The sequence below is a fragment of the Falco biarmicus genome, chromosome 6, assembly GCF_023638135.1.
Source record: "Falco biarmicus isolate bFalBia1 chromosome 6, bFalBia1.pri, whole genome shotgun sequence".
NCBI classification, from domain to species: domain Eukaryota; kingdom Metazoa; phylum Chordata; class Aves; order Falconiformes; family Falconidae; genus Falco; species Falco biarmicus.
In genome coordinates this window covers 80622803-80644365 of record NC_079293.1, presented here as the reverse complement: position 1 = coordinate 80644365, position 21563 = coordinate 80622803, and the positions used below count along the sequence as shown (strand labels likewise).

General features: G+C 40.4%; 1 protein-coding gene across 4 annotated transcripts in view; it reads right to left on the bottom strand.

Moving 5' to 3' along the window:
- The window catches only part of DISC1 (DISC1 scaffold protein), a 207745-nt gene that overhangs the window by 68569 nt on the left and 117613 nt on the right, over positions 1–21563 (bottom strand). The gene's annotated exons all lie outside the window — the stretch shown is intronic.

The following is a 21563-nucleotide window of genomic DNA, read 5'->3' as shown; positions in this document are numbered from 1 at the left end:
GCTTTGTTTTGAATCCAAGAGATAGCTGTTGGAAGAGAAGGGGGAAGACAGCAAAACAGGAATGGGAAGATCCCCTGGCACAAAACAAACTTCCCTGTCTGTTCTGCACAGACATTAAGGTCTCTGTGCCTTTGAAAGAATAGCCGCTATAAATAATATCTGCAAAATTGTGTTTCAACTGGATTACTATGCTTCCACCTCAACACTGCTATGCTCTCACATACTGAAGTGGCCAACACATAAAGGCCGATCTCAGTGTGAACAGCTGTTTCTAGCGCTGCATCAACACAACTCATCTTCCACAGGGCATAATAGCAAGCACCCAGTCCAAGCACATATCAAATGATATTTCAATTCCATGCTTTTGTTTAGATTTCTTCCTATTGTTACCGGTTTTCACATTTCCCTTCATAATTTTAACAGAAATTCTTCCAACCAAGCACAATGTTTTCAGACTTTCTAGTAGAGTTAATCAAAAAATCACGAGATCCCTCAAAAAGCCCCTTAAAAAACTTACTTCTGTTCTGATCAGCTTTAGCTAAGTTGAAACATTTATTGACTTATCAGTGGAACAAAGAGACAAAAAGAAAACTAGAACATCTTCAAGAATCAATGCAACACAAAACACAAGGAGCAGGGGGGACCCACGCTGGCAGAAGCAAGTGTCTTCACAACTGACTTACCTTAAAAACACCAAAATCTTTCCAAAAACCCACAAATCAAGTCTAAGATACAAGTTTCAAGCACTTTTGCATTATCTAGGTGTGGTATTCCTCATAAGAGACAGAAAGCTCTCCTTCCAGAGCAGGCACATGCACACTTAAAGAAATAATTGGAAAAAAAAAAAAAAAATTACCTATCCAACCCCCACCCCACCCCCACGCCAAAAAACAAACAACAAAAAGAACCCACCCCCTGACATTCATTTTCAGTAAGCTCAGTTACTAATTCTCTCACTGATGGTGTTATTTTTTCAATCCTTTATCCTGGTCACCTGCCAAGATCATCAGTTCTCCACACTTCCAACTCTTGGGGAGCAAAACTACAACCCCAAAACCTCCTTTTAATTGCTCTTCCTGAGCAATTAAACCTTTTCTCCAATAATAACGGATTTTGAGTTCAGCAACTGCCCATAGCATTCAGTGATGTTACTAAAGCTGTGCTTGAAAATAGCCCCAAAACACCAGCATAGTGCATAAATATAATGACAATTAAAGACAGCATCCTTTTTAAATTGTTGTCAGGAGCAAAGAGAAAAACGCTAAATTTTTATAGAAACAAAATCTTTTCATTCCAGGATTTAAAAGGACTCTTTCATCTCTTCCATGAAGATCGTATCAGATTTGACATAGAGAACGCCGGAACAAATTACCCATGGGGTGAGGCACTGCAGATTGAATCAAGGAGTTCAAATAGATAGTGCTCACAGTACTGCCACCGGGAAAAAACAGCAAAAAATCTCTTTGCCTCAATCACAGCTCCTTTGTCCACCTGGATAAAACTCCCAGACAAAGTCTGGAAGCCTACTGCTTCAACTCCTGATGAGCATTCACGGGTCACAGTGGGTAACTGGCACAAGAAGATGTAACAAGGACAGAACAAGGGGTCGGAGGGCTGAACTCCTCCTAATGACAACCTGTTGGAAGGGGAACTCAAACACAAAATGTACTGGTTCTGCGGCTCAACTGGGACACACAGAATTGGCCCAAATGAACAGCAAAACTATGGCAATAGTTTTCTTGTGTAATATCCTTTGCGCCACTCTCATGCAAGTAATCATAGACAGATTTACGTTTATAATAATTTTAAGGAGTAGGAAGTCACCACTGTGTGACTGTTCTCTGAAACTTAAAAAATGTATGGGTCTCAGTAGCATTAATCTGTTTTTTTGGAAGAACAGCACTATGTTATTATCTTTACTTCTTACAGATTTGTTTTAAATTAAGCAATAAACCACAAAACAGGTAGATAAAATTATGCTAGTGCAGTTCAAATATCAATTATTTTTCCATTTAAATGTTTTAGAAGCATCCAGAAAAAGCACAAAGCAAAGAAAAAAATTCAGGTCAAGTGAGGATAACTTCATCCTTCTGGCTGATAAACAAGCCTTTGCGCATATTGCCTCAGAATGTTTTTTATCTAGTTAACACAAACAGCTTTGATATGGGAATTAGCAACAAAAATCATTGCTTGCTAATCTCTGGATTGTTTTCAATTGAGATAAACTAAAAACTGTGACGGGCAGTTTCAAAACACTACCATTTACTTGCAGAAAACATATCCATTTCAATCTCAAAACATTCCTAAAGCTGCACTTCAGCAAGGAGTATTTGATAAAGCTTGTTAGAGACCACATTTTAAAGGAAAACAATGTTTCGGAGTGCAGACACGCACACAAATAATGTCATGGTAATGATTCAAAAGCAAGGCTACTTCAAAGAAGGCAGATTATTCTTCAAGAAAATAAGTTTATCAATCAGACTTTCTTTTCTTAATAAGCCATGCACTGTTCTGGACACTATTAACAGATCAATTTAGCTCAGCAGTAGAGGCACATCATTTTGAATTTTTTTTTTTTTTTTTGCGATTTCAAATCACCTTGCCTGGACACAGGCTACTCCAGGCTTGAAGCAGGGGAATGAGCTTCCAAAAAAGAAAAAAAGATCCATCCATCTGAAGACAGTGTGTGTCAGGAATTTCAGGTTTTAAGGAAATGACAGGTCCCTCTGAGTAGTCCTAGGATCATGAGATTGAGATAAGCACGGTGCCAGCCCATGTGCTTTCTGACACCGTATGCAATGTTGACCTTGTTCAACCTCAAGATTTCTGGCTGGAGCTATGGGAGGGACAGAAATGGAATTTGCAGCATCTTTGTAACAGGCTGACCATGATAACAAGACAGCATGAAGGACAACATACATCTCACACTGTGACAAGCTATTGCAGACTTCCGGAGGGAAACTTTGGCCTCTTTAGGAGACTAACTCACAGAGTCACTTGGGAGGCAGTCCTGAATGGTCCAGGGGTCCAGGAAGGCTGGACATTCTCCAAGAAGGAATTCTTACAGGCACAGGAGCAGGCTGTCCCCATGTGCTGAAAGACGAGCTGGTGTGGAAGACCACCAGCTGGGCTGAACAGAGAACTCTGGTTGAAACTCAGGGAAAAAAGAATTTACCACCTTTGGAAGAAGGGGCAGGCAATTCTGGAGGACTGTAACAATGTTGAGAGGTTATGCAGGGAGAAAACTAGAAAGGTGAAAGCCCAACTAGAACTCAGGCTGGCCACTGCTGTAAAAGAGAACAAAAAATGTTTTTACAAATATGTTAGAAATAAAAGGAGGGCTAAGGATAATCTGCATCCTTTAACGGGGAGGGGGGACAGGGAGGAACATTACCAGAAAGGATGAGGAAAAAGTTGAGGTACTTAATGCCTTCTTTGCCTCAGTCTTTAATAGCAAGACCGGGTACCCCTGAGCTGGAAGACAGGAATGAGGAGCAGAACGAAGTCCCCACAGTCCAGGAGGAAACTTTCAGTGACCTGCTGCTCCACTTAGACATGCACAAGTCTGTGGGGCCAGATGGGATCCACCCAAGGGTACTGAAGGAGCTGGTGGAAGTGCTCACCAAACCACTTTCAATCATTTATCAACAGTCCTGGCAGATCAAAGAGGTCCCAGCAGACTGGAGGTTAGCCAGTGTGATGCCCATCCATAAGAAGGGCTGGAAGGAGGCTCCAGAGAACTACAGGCCTGTCACCCTGACCTTGGTGCCAGGGAAAGTTATGGAGCAGATCATCTTGTGTGCCATCACAAGGCACATGCAGGACAGCTGGGGGACCAGGCCCAGCCAGCATGGCATTATGAAAGGCAAGTCCTGCCTGATGAACCTGATCTCCCACTATGACAAGATGATCCAGCTAGTGGATGAGGGAAAGGCTGTGGATGTCATCTACCTAAGACCTTAGTAAAGCCTTTGACACTGTCTCCCACACCATTCTCCTGAAGAAACTGGCTGCTCATGGCTTGGATAGGTGTGCTCCATGCTGGGTTAAAAGCTGGCTGGATGGCTGAGCCCAAAGAGTGGTGGTGAATGGAGTTAAAGCCAGTGAGTGGCCACTCACAAGTGGTGTTCCCCAGGGTCCAGCACTTGGGCCAGTTCTATTTAATATCTTTATCAAGGATCTGGACAAGGAGATAGAGTGCACCTTCAGTAAGTGCACACAACACCAAGCTGGGGAGGAATGTTGATCTGCTTGAAGGTGGGAAGGCCCTACAGAGGGATCTGGGCAGACTGAGCTGATACCAGTTGTATGAGGTTCAACAAGGAGAAGTCAGAACAGTCTGCCCAGGGAGGTGGTGGAATCACCATCCCTGGAGGTGTATAAAAAATATGTAGATGTGGTGCTGAGGGATGTGGTTTAGTGGTGGGCTTGGCAGGGCTGGGTTAGTGGTTGGACTTGATGATCTTAAGTGTCTTTTGTAACCTAAATGATTCTGTGATTCTATGATCAGCCTGCTGATCAGGTGGCTGAGGTGAGCTGGCTGGTTTTGCTGACCTCAGACACACAAACTGCTCCAAGCACTGTTGGTAGCTGCTGTCCTCAATCCTTCACCAGCCTAAGACTAATGAATCACCATGGTATGTTCACATCTAGGGTACAGGAAAAAAGAAAAGGCCTGACTTACGTACCTCTGGAAGGCAAAGAAAATGAATGAAATGTGAGAATACCTGATACACACCTAGTGAGGAACTACCTGACCACACAAACTTTTATAACATGTCAGTGATTGCTTCCACGCTGCTGGACAACATCCACTATCCCACAGCTAGATCTCTTTGGATTTTTTTTTTCCTTTCTCCCTGCCCCCACCTCACCCCCATTCCCCTTTATTTTTTAGGCCAATGCTGGTATTGGAACAAACCTAAGACACAAGAACACATTCTGGGAGGTGTGGGTAATGATAAACCTACTTCTACTATATGTCCAACTACCCCTTCACAAGGAGCTCACTCTGTAAGAGGCCTACAACTGAGTGTAGAGAGAGTCCTACACATCCTTACAGATTGGGGAGGATTTTGGGGTGGGAGTGAATCTCGGCAAGTTTCCCTCACTGTCTGCCAACTTTTCCCAGGAACCGACTGTACTATCAGAGCACCTCACATCCAACAATGTCACCTGGGGTCAGATCAGAAAAATGCAGACACACACGAGTCATACAACATCAGGAGGCAGAGAACACTCTAGGGAGCATTATCTGGTGAAGCCACAGAAAGTTCGTGCATTTACCAGTAGCAAGCGTTATGGCAAAACCAGAGCAGAAAGTATCGTGACAGAAAGGCAACCAGCCTGGCTATGAGATGAGGCCAAGCAGCAGAAATTTGATGGAGCAGAAGGAGAAAGGAAACCAAAGAGAAAAATAATAAAAGCTTTATTTTTGTAGTCACAGTTGTGATTGCAAGTGATCAGGTCAGCACAGTGCTTTGAATCACAAGCATAATATTGCATACCAAGTGTTCACCCATCACACCCTTTAGAGATGAAACAGGGTTTGTTTTAATGCTGCCCTTTAATAACAGCAAGAAAATGCTACACTTTTACTAAGTAAAAACAGGGTTCTGACAAAATACAAGACGGAATAAACCAAGACAGGCAGCATACAGATGAACTCATTTTGTTGTAAAACACTGGCTGCCTAAAAAACCCAAACCTGTGCAACTGTATTTTTGAAATATAAATTCAAAGTCAGTATTGAAAGAAAATCAGAATTTCCAGTTCACAGTTTCAGAGCCCTCAGAATCCTCTAGTCCTAGTCAAAATAGAAAATGTGACCTCTTTCTTGCCATGTTACAGAAAATCAAAGAATGCAGTTTTGGACCATTCACCGTACACTGTAAGAATCTAAGTAGAAAGCAAAACTGAACAAAAGAAACCCACCAACGTTAGCATGCAACTCCTCAGAGCTAAGCAAAGACCTCACTCCTGCAACTGAAATTTAAAAAAATCTCCTTTATTTGTGATCCTCATACTAAAAAATGAACCGTCTCCATTTACCAGTGTGTTAAGGCTTTTACCTACACTCTACACTTCTCAGTTACTCAATTCTTCTGAATCCTAATATTGGCCGAAGGAGATCCAATTAGTGTAAAATTCGAATTTCTTTCTTTGCAATTATACAGGCCATAAAATCTATTGCTTTCAGGCACACTTTCACACATGCACGAACGAAGTGCCATCACTTCACCACCCTTATAATTCTTTTTCCTTAGTTACAGTTGCAGTATTGCTGGCCAAGCTACAAAAGCCGAATTTTCACTAAATTTTAAGGCAATTTCTATTTCTTCTGGAGAAGAGCTCTACAGCTCTATAGTTTTAGTCCAGTCATAGTAATTATTATGCAAATCCCTCAACTCCACATGGTTACCCAGCCTTAGAACTCATTACAGATTCATTAGAAACACAGTTGCTCCATCTTCCCTTTCAGATACTTTGAAATTTAATAATTACCATGTACTAGGGGATAATGCTGCAGTACGAACATTATACTCATCACAAAGCTTTTGTGCTGGTGCACAGGATTCTTTCATGCTTAATTTGTTATTAATCATACTTCAGATTATAGTCACTGTTGTGGTTTTTTTAAAAAACACCAAAAAAATTCCTTATTTGAAAGAAACAGCCTGCATCATCTTCCAAGTAATTTTCACTCTGCTCGCACATTTTACCAAAAATATTAGAGAGACAAGCAGAAATTAATTACTCTTCATAGGGACTGAAGTGTCAGGCTACTGTTTTGTTTTGTTTGCTTTTTTTCTTTTTTTTAACAGGACATGGGAAGTTCAGAAGAGAGTAAGGCAATGGAGGGTTAGGGCAAGAGGGCAGACAGCTCAAAACGGGGCAACATCAGCAGCTGTTGGTAGTTACTTCTCTCAGGGGCACAGATGCTGATGTGAGGGAAGCAACCAGGATGCAGGACTGACAGGATAAAATGCAATACTAGAACATCGTGCCTTGGTTTACCAAGGTAAGGATTACATCTACTGGCCTAAACAAACAGAAAGTACCTCCAAGATATTTCAGCATAAAAGTAAACAGGAAAGACATCTCAAAAGTATAAAAAGTTATAATTCAGGTGCTTTAATGCTGTCTAAACCTGGAGAAGTTCCAAGTTTCTCTATTTTTTAGGTTATTACTATTAACGTTATTGCATGCACCAACAGATAAATCTCAAGAGTAAGAAGTGGGTGATTCAAACAAATGCTCCTAGTAAAATTGGTGACTTGAGACAGGTCTTTAAAAATTGAGGGGACTTTAATTAGGCAAAATTGACAGTGATGAACAACAAAGATGGAAAATGGATTCTTGCTGTGGACAAGAATTCTGCTTAACTAATCAATGTAATCAAATGCTTAAAAAGTCTTCACACTGGAGCTGCACACAGCAATTTCCCAGGAGAGAAGCAGGGAAATTTCCCCTGAACATAAGGGAAACACCAAAAGGTTAAAAAAAGAGAAGTGTTACTATTCTTTACTTTGCTGTCACCAGGGCATGCAAATAAGATGGGTTTCACCTACCACATAATCTGAATCACCACAACAGCTTCATCTGTTACTACCCCTTCTGTTGTTCCAGATAGACGAAGATGATACCACAAAAGGTACTGAAAACTATTATCACAGCAAACTGGAGGAAAAATAAAAGCAACCATGGCAAGTTCACTGCAGAATGCTGAGGCAACCCAGGCTTGGAGGTTATATAATGGACTTCTGCAAAACTTCACAGCAAGGCTGTTTTCCAGGCAATACAAATATGCTGGGGGAAAAAAGGAAGAGGGAGGAAAGCAGGATGATTCATTCAGCATTTTTTGTGTGAAAGAAGTGGCCTGTACTTGTTCACTGAAGGATAACTCAAAATGCATCTACGCCAAGCTGTGCCACAAGGGAGTGAAAGCAAAAAAATCCTACTGTTGCTGCTGCCTAAGAGTGACAGCATTAAGAATTAAGGATGAAAATAAAGCATTCAAAAGGAAAACCAAAATGTACATAAGTACAAATAGATATCTTTTGTGGAAAAAAACAAGGAAAGTATGCAAAAAAATTCTTGGTACATAATCAATACATTCATATCCATACATGCTGCAGCAATAAGCATCCCAAAAATAGTTCTCTCAGTAACTTAGGAAAGCATGTTTTTGCACTAACAATTCAATTCTAATCTCCTCCTCCTCTGATTTCCCCAGAGATTCAATCAGGCAACTTCATCTGAAATATGCCACCCAGAACGACTAAAAAGGGTACAGTAAAAACAAACTAAAACAGCGGTGCAGAGGCTGATCTGACCATTAAATGTAAAGCATGAGATGATAATTGATACATCCGTTTTGAAGTGATAGCAAAGCAGTCACCAGTGTATTAGAAGTCACTTTATTGCCCGATTATTAGAACAGTAAAAGACCTATCAGATGTGAAACAAGTATTTCACTGAGATCTCCCTAACCTTGTTTCTCTTCAGGAGTGATTGATCTGAACATGCTTCCCTAAGCCACATATTAAGTAGCTAAAACGAGCAGCACAAGTTTTCAAGCTATAGTTTGGGGGCGGGGCAGGGGGGGATAAGCATAGGGGAAAAATCCAAGTATAGCTATTATGGAAGAGTGACTCAATGTTAGACTTCAGTGTCTAACAGGAAGCTTGACCTGTTTGGAAACACTCTCCTACCGATCATAACAGCTACTCTTTTAAGAGATCATTTTGCAAGTGCTGATTTTTAATTTCTTATGGAATTAACTGACTGCAATTGGTCACTTACCTTCTGAAGTCAGAATCCTTCACTTATAATGGTGTTAGTATTTCCACCACACCACTCTTATGTATCATGCACTGGAATTCAGCAAGAGAATAAGCAGCAGGGATCAGCAAACCTCAACAGAACCATATTGTTTAAGTTATCACGAATAAAAGAATTACACATTTTGCCTCTTCTGGAACACTATAAAATCGTTATGTGACAATTCAAATGGCACAATAATAAAGGGGAAGGAAAAAATAATTAGATGCTGATTTTTGATACAATGGTAACAACATTTTCAGACTTGGAAAGCTCCTGAAGTATCAGTTGGCATCATCCCAAAAAGTGATGTTGTAATTATCCCACATCCCAAAAGTCCCCATTTCTTAATTGTAAGAACTGCCTGCTTGCCCAGAGGAAAAAACGAGAAAGCAGGGGAAAATGGGACTGGTACTGGAAGGGAGCCTCAAAGTCATTCCAACCAACAGTGTTTTAAAAAAAGTTATTAAAAGGGACAGAAGTGAAATGTAGCAACTAAAGGAATGAAAACCAAGGTTAAGAATTTCCACAGGATGCCTCATTCTCATTTAAGTGACATAGGTACTAGGGAGTCTAACCTCTACTAACATCCAAAGAGATGCTCAGAAGAGCCAAAACTCTTCAGCATTTGTGACTTCAGCTTCCAAATCATACTGGACCTTTTAAAAGCCATGACTTCTTTGCTCAGTCACTAAGACATCCCCAACTGAAACAAAACTCTCCTCAGGACAGGAGATGTGGTTAAGACAAACCTCCATCTCTCCTCCCTTCTCTCTCTCCACCTCCACCACTATAGCTAAGTTATTTTGCCACGTAGTTTAACTGTTTTTCTTGAGAATACAGTAACTTCAACTCCCAAGAGAGGTGAAGACAAGTCTTGTGCAGTATATCCTGATAAAAGTCCTGTGTCTTACATTAAAAGTGTCCTCTTCACAGGGTGTATTTTTCTACATTATAATTCTAATTTATTTCATAATTTCTGCAGTAATTTGTAGATAGGATGTTAGAGCAGCCACATATGAAACACAATGCTATCTTAGCAAAAACAAGACAGCACTGACTTCCAGTTGGCAAGAAGGGAATAGATTCAAAAGTAATTTACCAGTCCTTTGTACTGTAAGACTTGATGATGTTTCAGTAGAGACTGATGGGCAAAGGTTTTGCTTTAGAAACAAATTTGAAAAATATTTTCAAGAACAAGTCTAGGGGAAACTAACTTTTTGCAACTGCATTCTTTATGTTACTCCTTTTTGTTTCTAGTATTTGCTCGATGTTTTAGAAGACGTAAGTGTTAAATTGGAAGTAATTAAGGACTTAGGAAACCTGTGGCATTGAAGACTTGTAGAAAGCCATCTGTGCAAGAGATTTGACACAACACATTGTTTGGTCTTCCTAACCAAGAGGAGTCAGTTCATTGCAAAATATAAAAGGACTCATTTCAAACATTTTCATCTCCGCTGAAATGTAGCCTATTCCACAAGCTCTCTGAGGACACAGAATATATCATCTTGGTAATTTGTTGGTCATCTAAACCACTCAACATGCCTCTGAGTTCACTAACCTTTGAGTTCCACCACCAGCTAAAGCCTCCCGGCATTAGTATCCCTGTTTTGGCAAGAGCATGATGCTCAATGTCTCTCTCAGGTATCAGTCTAGTCAAACAAAATGTACCATTGCTCATTAGAGGGGAAAAGGATCATCAGGAAATACTATCGCCTATCCTCTCAGTCAGAGACAAAGAGGACTGGCAGTAAATCCAGGCTCCCTTTCCCTCCCTGGCAGTCTGGATATTCTCCAATGAAGTGAAATCTACCAGTTTCTTTCCTTCCAGGTGATAAGAGAAATTAAATACTGCCTATACTTTAAAGGACAACCAGCTTCGCTTAGGGTTTTGGGGGAGAAAAAGAAAATATAAATCACTTTGTCCTGTCTTCAGGAGAAGGCTGCAGGCTATGAACTCAAATGGAAACAAACATTTCCCTGAAGGTCTGAGCTAAATACTGAAGCTCTAGAGAGACACGAAGCTGGGGACTGGTCTCTCTCCTTAACTTTTCTTAGTGGCTAGCTCTCAGCAGTTGCTGCAGATCCCCATTCAAGGCACTAATTCTCCCCAAGCACTGTCTAGGATGCCCATATACATGACAGTGTGCTGCACCACACAAGAGAGGGTCTAGCACCTAGAAGCCACCAATCTGCCTTGCAGCATCCAGTTCTTTCAGATCAAGTCCTCAATAACTTATTAAAGACCAGTAGGAAATGCCACATTAGGTTATCTGTGAGAGATATTAAGAGAGCACTTGCCTGGCACACGCTAAGGGCAAAGTCAGACTAAACGATGTAACAGTCTCTCCTGGCTTCAGCCCTGCGTGGGAGGATCTTTACCTCAGAGGAGCTGAGAGACTAATTAATTTGTGCTTTAAAAAACCCTTAGAAACTTGGAAGAATGATGCCACACTGCTTGCAAAGCGTTCATTCTTCTTCAGTTAATTTAATTCAGACTCCTTTTCCCTTAGCATGTATCAGCATATCCCCCAGTAAGATGCACTGAATAAAGCATGGAAGTAGAAGACACTTTGCAGTTGAAGGCTGATGATTGCCTACATTGCTTCAACATACTGTTTTTACATTCTGTATATGCAAGGCTGAAAAGCTAAGGAATAATCTAAAACTTTAGACTGTATTGACCCAAGTGGTTTTGTCCTTTGTTCCTCTCTGTTGTTCTTAACACGCCAGAGTGTTGGGAGCAATACAAGCCTACTCATATGTGGTGGATTACGATCACCTACAACAAAATAAACCTACTAGGTACAGCTGGGAGGCCTGATTTCCTTTTGTATTATCAGGAGATTCAGGCTTACTCCAAATGAAGAGTAAAATAAAACACTGGGAGCATCCTAGCATGTCTCCCGCTCAAAACCAGGACCTGTCTCCAGCAAGGTACTTGAAGGACAGCACTAAACACTGAAGAGCAACTGTCTCATACTGTGATCCTAACCCAGACACTGGGAACAAACTACCCCAGAGCAGAGCCACCAAGCACCATGGCTTGCCAGTCCAGGGACCAGTCAGGCAGTCTTCACCAATGCTTATGTGCTGAAGTGAACAGTACAAGAACAATTTATCCTGCCCGTCACCCAAGACCATGGGCCTTGCACAGGAATGCAGGGACCAAAAATACAACTAGAGCACAAACAAAACTACGACGGTGTTCTCTGGGACAGTTTTAATCTTGGATTAAAACCAGAACAAGGCCTGGCTTTAAATCAGTCTTAATCCGCACTTCTACTTTTTAGCTAATCTTCAAAAGATGGTGATTCTTTTTGGATAGCAATCATTAAAATAGGTTCATCCACAACCAAATTATGCTGTATGTCATTATAGCCTACCAGAGGTGTATCTTTATTATCTTCATATTTATTAGAAAATAGTAAACTAGGTTTCCATAATGATTTTAATATATTTATACCAAGCTCAGCTTGAATGAAAGCCAGTTCTTTCTATAAGGCACAAAAAGAACGCTGCAAAATGGTATTAATTCACTAAATCAATTACTTCCAACGACTTGTGTACATACGAAGGAAGTTAGGTTTACCCAAAATTTTATTTTAAGTTGATCAAAAGGAAACATCGCCTGAAGTTAGGGAGTGAACACAATCAGTTTGGGATCCCAAATTCTACCAAGATTACAGCCCCGGCAGACCTGTGTGTCCAAACACAGCTTTTATTTGCAGACCAGAAGAGGGGAAACAAGTTTTGTACTAGTTTAACTCAGTTTCTCAGCGTCCAATAAACCAGCCACTGAGCTGAATCAGTCAACTGAAACAGAAAATGACCTCATAGCTCCTGCAGGAGAAGCAGGAAAGATAAGGTGATGTCAAAGGTTCACTTTCAAACAAACTGGGATCCCAGGTGCTTGGAGTCCAATCCCCCCTTCAGACTAGCAGCTGCACTTTCCCGTTAAAATTTTAAGTGGACTCAGTTCCTTTCTGAGCACAAGCAGCTGAGGATGAAAAATGTATTTAACATGTCATAGCCAGCTTAGCTCTTCACAGCAGCCCGATGCAGTGCTGAGCTGTACGGGGCACCAGCCCGGAGCGCTCCGCCAGGGCAGGCTGCACCTCCCCAGCACCCTTCTACCCTCTCACATCTGCTACGCAGAGGATATGAACCACAGCGGCAATTCCCTCAACACACCTCAAAATAACGCAAGAGCACTCTTCCTTTATCCTTCCCAAGGCTGCGTATCCTGATTGCAACCCCCCACCCTTTCCAGTGTGAGGATTTATTTATTTTAATCACAAGCAAATCAGGCACACCTACCAAGCACAGGTTCTTCTAGCTGCCACTTCCCCAGGGACATCTCTAGTGGCAATATATTCAATTTGGTGTTAATAAACCATAATGAGTCAGCAGAAATCCCTCTTATCCCAACCATTCCCCCCACTGAGGGTGCCGGCAGATGTTCAAAGGAGAGAGCAGCGGCAGGGCACTGCCAATCACCTTGGTGTTATTTTAACCTCACTGGTCTGTTCAGCTTTTAACTGTCTACATTATAAAGAGGGGATAAAAGAAACAAATCTTTTTGGTGAACATAGTTCACTCCTGCAGAGAGAAAAATCTAGACGACCCCATTCACGCTTGCATGGAAAAACATATATAATATCACTTTATCACCTGAAACGATACAAAGCCATTGTCATCTGAATCAATCTGTCTCCTGTTCGCTACACAATATAGCACAATAAAGCTCAAGGGGTTTTGTCCACGTTTGCAGATGCATCAATTCCTGGAGCAGAGAGCTGAAAGTCCCCCTCCACGGAGCTCTGGTGCAGGCACGTGTGAAATATTGCATTCAGCTCTGGACACCTCATTACCAGAAAGATAACACATTAGAGAGAGTTATTAGAGAAGCAACAAAAATGATAAGTGGAGATTAAAGAGATTGATTACATCAAGACACGAAGTGTTAACTGCATAAAGGTTGAGCTAAGGAACAACTTTCCAGGGGACACAGTAACAGCCTGTAAATATTTGCAGGATACGTATGCCAATAACGAAAATTAATTATTTAGTATGGCAAAAGCTAGATACAATTAGGAATAACAAGATGAAATTAAGAAAGGTCTGACTCTCAAGAAGAAAAGAAGGGTAATAGAAGGCAGGCTTTCAGAAGTCTATCGCCTGGATGACTTAATAGGTCTTTTGTATCTCTGCCTCCTGTAACTCCATGATAATAATGATGGAGGGAAAGAAAGGACTCAAAGTATGAAATCCAATTAATTCCTTGCCAGTAGGCAAACCATTTTTATCAGATATTTTCGTTTAGCAATAAGCTTAAGCCTGGCATGATAGATCCTACCTGTCAGTTATTCAGATGTAGCTTTTTGTAAAATCTTTGGGGAAGACAAGTATTTTTATACTTTCATTAAAACACAGACTACATCCATCAAAGGAGGAAGTTATATTAAAAAGATCTGTGGCATTTTCAGACTAATCTGTGCATCTGACCGGTGCCATATTTAGCATTATCTAATCTGTTTTGTGCATCTAACAGACTGCAAACCCTTTGGGGCAGAAATCCCATCCTTCTTTTTCTTTATATTACACAGCGCCAAGTGTGTTGATAGCGCTCAACAAATAATAACCAGTTCCAAGGGAGGGAAGAAGTCTGTGCTCGCACACACCGTGCAGTGTTATTTTCAGGGGATGAACCTTTACATTAGCAATGGAGCTGGGAGTCTTCACATACATCCCAGCAGAAGAATAACTCCAATGTCTCTCAGGGAAAAAAACAACAAAGAAACAAGAAAACAAACACCACAACCAAAAAAACCACACACCAACAAACCCCAACTTTACAAACACAAAACACGCCTCAGAATACTCAAAAAAAAAAAAAAAAAACCACACAAAAAACCAAAAAACCCCTATCATTTGGATACATACGGATATTGGCAGGAAGCAGTGACAAGGAGGACACAAATTATTTAGAAAAGGAAGAAAAAATTTAGCACTCATGAGGAAGGACCCCCTTTAAAAGACATATACAGACAATTTGCATGCAGCATGATACCATCTTTAAAAACACAGTCAAGCACCACTTCTCAAACAACAATCCATCACTAGGGGTACATTTAAAACAACCTATATCAGTGTACTTCTCTATTTCTCAAGCAAATGTTTCATCCAGAGCTTGCTATTTATTGACATTACTTTGGCTCATGAGAAACTTTTGTAGAAGCAGGTCCCATCTGAGGAGCCAATGAGTCTGCTCTCCATTTTAGTATCTGCCAAAGTTAATTTTTGAAAGAGCATATAGGGATGTACATAGTTATATATTGATCTGATGCCCTTTAAGGTGTTCTGAATTAAAACATAACAAGCCACAGATTATTTATAAGATCAATGGGATCAAGTTATTGCTGGCAGCCTGGCACGGCATACCTGGATACTCTTCTGACAAACTTAATCATTTTCGTATTCACTATTTCATCCATATATATTAATATATTACAGACTCCTCATGGTTATAAACTCCAGCTTGGAATCACATACCACTAACTACCCTGCTCTCCATCATCTTGAACGTTTGGATTTGGATAGAGGCGCTGCCTGTGCTACTCTTAGACGAATCTTTTTGAGAAGCAATGCCAGCGCCAAATGAAATGCTGATGGCCAAGGAAGGGACAGGTTTTACAGAGGCGCTTTGTTTTTCAAATGATCCTAGCATAAGTGTATGAAGCGTCTGTTGTGTACTGCTCCCTGTATGCAAAATGGATATTCAGGAAAGTAATTTACATTAAAGTAGTACAGCGAGGGAGATGAACACTCCCACCTCATTTGCCACAGCCTTCAAACACTGCGTGCGTTTACAGAGTTGTTAACTTCAAAAACATTTGCATTGTAGCTTCCCTTTCCAAGGGTAACATTAGCTAAAAGAATTTAAAATACATATTCAGAAAACTGCATTTCTCTGGCTCAGTTTCGTAATCTTTAACACTCGATCAAATGAATCCCAGGTTTTGATGGTAAACTTGGGACTTTTTCTGTTCAAAGAAATTTTTCCTGTCAAGTTTTCATTTAGTATGAGAACTACACTTTAAAAAAAAAAATAAATATTGCAAGACTTCACTGAGATGCAAAAATACATTTTTTTACTCATTTCATTAAACAGTTAATGATCCAAGATTAAAAAAAAAAACAACTGTCTAAAAAGATATTGGAAGCAAAATATAGAAAATAAGATGTAAATCTCATTTTTATAATCACTTATGTCATTAAACAGCCTAAATTCAAGTTTCAGTCAATGGGACTTCAGCACTGGGAATAATTTACTCCACTGGACGAGCCAAGCAAAGGGAGGCTCTCAAGACACACAACAGCATCCCACACTAGCTTGCTGCCAGCTTCACCACCTCAGCTGTCAAGTAGCACTTGCAGGCAGATAAGTTTTTTGGAACTCCTAAAAATCAGGGGCAAAAACAACCACAATGACAGATTTTGTAATAGTGGTGAGAAACAAGCTCTAAATAAAGGAGGACAGGAGAATTTTTGTCGTCTCAAGTGATTTTAAGTATTTTTAATAGTATTTCTGCAACATTAGCTAGAAATTCAATCTACAGTGGTTATGTGGCTGCCAGAAAAATTAGAAACTCGGCTGAACAACTTCTAACCTCACATTCAGTTTTGTCAAACCTAATTGAACCTTTCACATCACACTGCAACTGCCTCAGACGTTTGTGGTAACAACCACTCAGAAAGCTACAGAGTAGCTGATCTTCTAAATAATTTAGACTAAAAAGGAAATTTAAAGCCACCCTTCCAACATAATTTTGAATGGTTACCTATGCTACTGTTTGATTTAGACTAAAAAGGAAATTTAAAGCCACCCTTCCAACAATTTTAAATGTTTATCTATGCTACTGTTATCTTTTGGGACAATTTTGGAGGGGATTTCTTTCCCTAACTTAATAAAATACTTTTTTAGGGTGCCTTAAATATATGCTAATTGCACGGAAACAAAAAATATTTAGCATACTGATACCACAACAAGAAGTAAGGAATAACTGCAACAAATCCCATCAAACAAATCTGAGATTGGGATTGCAATGGAAAACCTAACCTTGTTGCAAGATTCCCAAAGCATTTTTTTGATTCTTTCTTTAGAAATTAGTTGAAAACCCAAAGACTGTCATCGGTGTCTGAGTGAGTTGATTATCAGGGGAAATAAGGGACACAAAAAAAAAATCACCGGGAGGGAAGATGGGTGAAGGAAAAGGGAAGTGGCAGCAACTGTGTAAGGTGTTAAGATACTACAGACAACATACAACTGAAAAGTTCTCCCTATGAATGCCATTGCTTTCAATTCACAAACTTTTAGAATTAAACAAGGAAACTGAACACTGTTCAGGGCTCTCTGGTCTGCAAAGCGACGTGCAACTGCTGCTTTTAACATGAACTCAATTTTTATCATGAGGGAAGCTAAACCGAAGCCTACTGGTGGTAGAAGGAGGTAGTAACCAGCAGCATGGAAAAAAAGAGATGCTATCTGTTCCGCTGTCAGTAAATGCATGTTCTTGCAAAAACCAGAAGACAATTCAGAGACAACGGGAAACCAATGAGCCCTATGCAGTGCCTAAAAAACCCTCACTACTAACACCGCTGTTTTGACAGCCTCAGAGACCCTCCACACACAATTTAGCCCTTTCAAGTTCTGAGCTATCACACCACCTTCATGATTAAAATGACAAAAAGTCAGAAATCAATGGTTCAATGGAGTCCTCTGGGCAAAACCAATGAATACTAACAAGCGTTTTCCACAAGATTTTGCAGCCCTTGAAACTTACCGTGAAGATCAAACCAACATTTTTAGCTGGACTCAAAACTTCACAATTTAATGTCTTGTATGCACATATTATATTACATGCTAAGACAGTTTGCAAGTCACATTAGTTATTGGGAATAAGCTCTGAACACTCCATAAACTCCTCCCCAAAAGCATTTTTGTCATAAAATTTTTCAAGAGGAGAAGTTTAATCATATTCTGAATTCCAGTGATCTCTTTCACAGCTTTAATCTCATTCATATCTGACAGCAAAAGCAGTAACACAACTCTTGGAATGACTTTCATAAATCTTTACACAAAAGAAACTACTTGGGCAAACTATGAAAAAGTGCTGTTGGCACAGCAGCTTCCACAGCAACTTTGCTTTGCATCACGGTTCTGGAGAATCAAACCCAGCTGAAACAGGGACTATCACACAGTAACCTGCTTCCTAAGACTTTTTGTAAGAGACTCCCAGCCTCTTTTTGCATCACTCTCTAAGGTTTCCATCCCATTCACGCCCAACTCCCTCATTTCATCCTCATGCCAGAAGTTCCCACCATCTCCATAAAAACCCATAGCCAAGTGTTTCAGGGGTCACACTGTAATTGAGGGTTGATTATTTTTTTTTTCCCTAAACTGATCTTCACAAATTGTTTTTAGTTGTGTTCACAGCACATTCAAAATTGAGATACAGAAGGACAAATCCTGGTTTCTACCATTCTGGTAGAAATCTTGTTGTTTGCCAAGGTCCATAAGCTCACCTACAGACATCCATGCTGAAGTACCCGCTGTTTCTCTTGGGAAAGGCAAGTTCGAAAATAGCCAACTCTGTAGAATTAGGTTCTGGGGCAGGGGGGACCCCACAAAACAAACCAGTTTTGCATGCTATTGCAACTTCAATAATTTGCATTCCAAACAGACAAAACTACTTGTACGTATACAGGCAGGGTTGTGGACATACACGTTCTAGTAATCACACGTAACAGACATTTGGCTTCTTATTCCTGCCCTTGCCCAGTCTCAGCACAAACTGGAGACACTAGGGCACAAGTGGGGTAGTCATTCAGGACACGCTAGATTAACTGTATGCATGCACAGACATCAAACTAGCACATTTAGAGTGGTCTTTTAAGGACAATTGCCTAAATTAACTTCTTTCCACCTAGATAACCTTTCTGGATGGAAGACGAAGATGTGTCCCAACATACACAGACCAAACAAAGCTGTGCTCAAAGCTCAACAGAAAAACAGCTTGGTGAGAAGGCCTTTTTATAAAGAAACATGAAGAAGTCACACAAACCCATGGGAAGAGAAACTGCTGACTGCAAGGGTCTGTGTTCAAAAAACAGAGGCTCTAGATCCCACACACCATTTTGAAATTCTCTTACATGGTATTTTGGGAATAGTTGGGTGATGATGACTTAGCTTTCAAAAGCTATTCTCATTCTTAGTTATCATTTTAAACGTGCATAAAGGGGTCCAGAAACCAGCATTCAATAAAACTGTCCACTTTTTATCTCATACCTGGTGTTCGTCTCCAAAGAAAACCAAGAGAGAAGTCCAGAGAGCAATGCAACCCAACTAGAAGTCCAACGGCAGGTTTTCCCATCTCCCACACAGTAGAATTAGTAAAGTGAACTCATAAAAAATTAAAATGAAAGGAAAAAACCCATCTCAGCATGGCTGACTATGAAATTCACATTTTCCTCTTACTGCTAAACAAATAGCTAAACACTAGCACTGAAAGGAAAATGGCTGCATACCTCAACATAACAAATCATATTCCGAAACAGTAATTCGCCTGCAAGATTTGTATTGATTCTCACAGATAATAATAACTCCCTCGAAACATATTTCATGTTGTCTTCACTCCATTGATCAGGAGTGTTTTATAAATGTTTCGATCAGTCTGATGAGGCTTTTAGCTACACATGCGCATCCTGCAATTTTGCGGAGCTCCAAAAACACACAGGTAGTGCATACTAAGTAAAAAAGAATCCATATTTTTGTTACAGGCTGTTTCCTTCTATATATCCACTACCTTGCTAAGAACACGCTACACTAGATTTACCAGCAACCATCAGCTGTTTGTGTCATCTACAAGAGAGTAACTATATTGAAAGGGAAGGTTTTTCCCAAACCATACACGTTTGGCAAATTACTGATATTTTTAGGTTACCTGTTGATACAGATCCACCTATTTTTTTAGTGTTAACACACTGTCACTGGGTTCTAGTTCAGACTGATGGATAATACTTTTAGCAACACAGTAAGCCTGACACAATATTAGCATGGTATGTTGCATGGTCATATCAAGATATAGGTGAGCAATAACACTCATGGAAACCAGAATTGCATTTATACCACAGATCCTAAAAATCAAAAATTTGTATTAAGTAGTCAAGAGACAGACACTTGAGGACTATTAAAATCATTAACAACATATGTCATCTTAATGGATTACAAAGACGTTAAATCTGACACCCTAAAGTCCGTGTGCACACAATGTGAGCATTAGTACTCGCAGTTACACCATCCCCCTGCCTGATTCCATTTCACTGTTCCAATGAACCCATATCCTGACTTTCGGGGAACAAGCCTAAGAGAATGTAAGTGCCATGCTGATAACGCAGCACTTGTTCTCACGTGCAATTCCCATCAAGGTATAAAATACTACGTAGAACAGGTTGTGCTGTAGCTGTAGGGAAGCGGACAGCAACCCACAACTCATTTTATCTAGACTACCAACAACTCCTGAATCTGCTGTGAGTGAAGACTTCATCCTGAAGATAGAAATCAAGACATGGAAGGGCCTGCCTTTCACTAGCAAATACATGAAGCATTTGGCTGTCCTGAAACTAAACACAGCTGTTAACGAACCAAATAAACTCTCTTAGCAAGCTCAGGTCCCACAAGCAACAAAGGAAAATGGTGCTTCCACCTCAGTCAGTAAAAATTATCATGGACAAAAGGCTAATTTTACCCACACTGTGGCTACACAGAAACAAATCTATAGCAGTGTCAATGGACCTGCTTGTTTCCCCCCTGTAGTGACATTTGAGGAGATTCGTCCTCTATGAAAAAGCACTTTGTGCAGCTCAGTCACTCATGACTACACACACATTTTACAGTTTGGCTTCATTACATGTTGTAGCATCACCAGCACTGACCAGGGGTAATAATTCAGTTTCAAAGCAGCATTCTGGTATGCTGAAGTCAGGTCAGACAATGCCCAGACTCGTCTGGTCACTGTCTCAAGAAACATTAATCCTCTCAAAGTATCTGTTTGCAAGTGGATCCATCCACCCTAGGAAATCTAGTGCAGAGACAAGGGTAGAAGCTCAGCGTGACCGCTCTACTCCTCCACACCTTATTCTGTGAAGAAATCAGCATCCAAGATAGCTCTGAACGAAGCCACACGTGGACCTGTACACGGATATCTCGTTTCCCAGACCACTGTATTGTCTGTCTCGCATCCTTTGCTTGAGTCAGAAGTCTCAGCAAAACATTCTGCAACGCCTCAACTAATCAAAAGACTTGGCAAAGTTTTTACAAAAAAATTTTCACGAAAAATTTTCTCACCACTTCTACTTATTCTGCAGCCTGTACACTGTGCCCCTTTCCATTCAGATCTGCAAGAAAAAATGTCTTTTTTTGTGTGTGAAATAAAGTGAAAAACAGTGAAATAAAGAAACACTTTGTGGTGCTCTTGTTTTTGAACAGGCATCTAGGAAATGCAGAATATCATTATTCCATTAGGCAGCAGCAGAAGCAGCACGAAATACACAGTGCCATGCTCCCTCTCTGCTCCCATGATAATTTTAAGAGTCTATCATTAGCATAATGAAGAAGGTTCCGCTCAGTGGCAGGGCTTCAGCAGGACACAGGAGGTCTGCGAGTACCTGTTTGTGAT